Source organism: Cebus imitator, unplaced genomic scaffold (assembly GCF_001604975.1).
Source record: "Cebus imitator isolate Cc_AM_T3 unplaced genomic scaffold, Cebus_imitator-1.0 Scaffold87, whole genome shotgun sequence".
Taxonomy (NCBI): Eukaryota; Metazoa; Chordata; class Mammalia; order Primates; family Cebidae; genus Cebus; species Cebus imitator.
In genome coordinates, this window is record NW_016107402.1 from 5,717,336 (window position 1) to 5,720,429 (window position 3,094).

At 41.1% G+C, this 3,094-nt stretch overlaps 1 long non-coding RNA gene across 1 annotated transcript; it reads left to right on the top strand.

Moving 5' to 3' along the window:
* The first annotated feature begins 1,137 nt into the window (after positions 1 to 1,137).
* LOC119472139 lies at positions 1,138 to 2,533 on the top strand. Its single transcript, XR_005201253.1, has 3 exons — positions 1,138 to 1,164; positions 1,270 to 1,352; positions 2,514 to 2,533. It is a non-coding gene; the product is annotated as an uncharacterized LOC119472139 (long non-coding RNA).
* The last annotated feature ends 561 nt before the right edge of the window (positions 2,534 to 3,094 follow it).

A 3,094-nucleotide genomic window follows, 5' to 3' on the forward strand; every position in this document is an offset into this window, starting at 1 on the left:
TTTTGGTGGCGGGGGATGGAGTCTCACTCTGTCGGCAGGCTGGAGTACAGTGGTGCGATCTTGGCTCACTGCAACCTCTGTCTCCCTGGTTCAAGCGATTCAACGGCCGCAGCCTCCAGAATAGCTGGGACCACAAACGTACACTACCACACCTGGCTAATTTTTGTATCTTAGTAGAGACAGGGTTTCACCATGTTGATCAGGCTGGTTTCCAACTCCTGACTTCAAGTGATTCTCCCGCCTTGGCCTTCCAAAGTGCTGAGATTACAGGCATGAGTCACAGTGTTTGGCCACATTTTACATTTATTAACTCAGTCTTCGAGGTATGGTGGTATTGGTGAGACCAGCTCCCCATATATCAACGTGGATTCAAGACCTCTCAAAGTGAGCGAGTGATCGGTGAAAAAGAAAAAAAAAAAAGACAAAGAAATAGTTTTCTTTAAAGCTGGGCCCAGGAGAGACACCACATAAACCCTCTCGGTGGATGTCTAACATTCCCCTGAAAACCTTAGTTCTTTATTAAGCTCTTTCAACAGGAGAGGGGAGTGAGGCTACACAACAGTGTGGAAATAATACAAAAAGAATACATTTGCAAAACTGGTGCATAAAAATCACAACGTGGTATTATAAAAGCAGAACAATGTAAAGATAACTTTCTGTATGTCAGCATAGAAACCATACACCTTAGCAAGAATAGAGGTTAAACATAAACTTAACTATCAGCAAGAAACGCATTGGGCTCACAGCTGCAGGGGGAACAGGATCTGACACAGGACAACCATCCTGACCACAAAGCTGCAAGAGGAGGGGGCCTCCCTGCAGGCCTGCAGGAGCAGTGGGAGAAGAAAGATTTTTACATTCTTATCTCCAGAGAGGTTTTTCCTCATGACAGATGCCCCTCATGCATCCGTTTATAGGTTCTCCATAGGGTTGCATTCATTTCCAGGGCCCTAATCAATATCCCTTTCCTGGGAAAGCAACTTGGGTAATAAGACTCTCCATTACACGTCCATTTAGAGGCTCTCTGCAACAAGAAGCTTATTACGTGCTGTCATCTCTCTCTGGCAGTCACGCTGTGTGGTTTGTCCCTTTCACAAAGTTCCTATTTTTACAAGAACAGCTCAGCATTTCACATTATTCATTTTCTCAAATATAATCGATATAGTAAGTAACAAGCATAACAAAGCAAATAAGTCATTTCGGGGAAACCAAATTCTAAGAGAATTTACAAGTTAAATAATCAACAGCAATTTCTTCTTGTTATTTCAGATAGCTTGGGTTTTACCAATTCTTCCAGAAGCCTGGGGTTGCTCAGTCACCACAGAGGCATCCACAGTATTCCCAGCGTGATGGTACGTTTATAGTCCCCATTTTATAGATGAGGCCATTGAGGCAGAGAGGTTGAATGGTTAGAGTCCGCATTTAAACCCAGGAAGTCTGATTTCATCAACTAATGTAGTTACTAAACCTACAACACACTAGAACTGGTCATAAACTCAAATGACAAGCAAGGTGAGGCGAGAAAACTAGATGTCATGGTTTGTTTAACAGAGGGGGGACTGGTTTTTTTTTTAAAAAAATATTTTATCCACAGTAAGAAAAAGACCCACACAAGCATAGTGATACATAGTAACTGAGGTGAGGAGTGTGGGCTCAGCTTTGCCAGGTCATCTTAGGGTTTTTTTGTTTTTGTTTTGTTTGTTTGTTGTTTAGCAGATACCATAAATCTAATTTTTTATGTGAAATTTTCAGAATTTTAAATGTTTATAAGTAAATTTAAGAATTTTTAAATACACTATGTGGTGCACACAAAAGATATCTGTGGGTCACATGTTGCTTGCATGAAATGACTCTTCTATATAAATTCTATAATTTCTCAAGCCTCCAAATCACTGAGAAATAACATACAGCCAAGGACAGAAGACTGAGGTACACCAAGATGACATTATTATAGCAAGCCTAAGGCAACTGAAATATACATAGTCTGTCAGGAGCATATTTATGATATATAGGATAAAATGTTTGAAATTAAGACTATTTGGGAAAGTGAAGATGCAGGTTCACTTAGGTTAATGGGCCTCATTTGGGCTTCAGTTACTTATAAATTCAGCTGAGAAGATAATAACATTTAAAAATAAACCAGAAAGAGCCAAGTGCAGTGGTACACCATGCAGGCCCAACTACTTGGGAGGCTGAGGCTGGAGGATCACTTGAGTCCAGGAGTATGAGGCTGCTGTGTGCAATGATCCTGCCTGTGAATGGCCAATGCCCTCAGCCTGGACAATGGAGCAAGATCCTATCTCTTAAAAAAAATAAAAAAGAAGGAAGGAAGTAGAATGTCTTAAAGTATAACCCGATGCCATCAAAATCAGATTTTTGCCCAGAATTTCGAGACCTGGATGATCTGATAAGTTAAATAGAGGAGTCAGTTCTCAATCAATGCCAAAGTAATTGGTATTTACTCTGTGTGTGTATGTGGTAGTAAACTCATCTCTTAATTTAGTTTTATCAAGTTGAAGACTTCCTGTCACATGAAAAAGGAATTTATGGGAGGTCTTCAACTTTCCGCTCCAGGTAGGTTGTGTACTTTATTCCCAGACTGGGGGCTGTCAGGAAAATTTAAAGCAAGACTGAGAAGAAGGGAAACCCTCCTTTTTTTTTTTTTTTTTTTTTTTTTTTTTTTTTTGTGAGTCAGGCTCCAGGCTAGAGTGTAGTGGCATGATCACAGCTCACCGCAGCCTTGACTCAACCTCCCTGCCTCAGGTGAACTTCCCACCTCAGCCTCTTACATAGCTGGGACTATAGCTGTGTGCCACCACACCCAGCTAATTTTTCTATTTTTTGTAGAAACAGTGTTTCACTGTGTTACCCAGGCTGATCTCAACCCCCTGGGCTCAAGTGATCTGCCCAGCTCGACCTCCCAAAGTACCAGGATTACAAGTGTGGTCCCACTGAAATCATCCTTTAAAACCAATCTGGTGACACACCTATTAGGGTTGCTGCTATCAAACAAAATAGAAAACAACAAGTGTTGGTGAGGATGTGGAAAATGGAAACTTCTGTGCACTGTTACTGGGAATGTAAAATAGCGCAG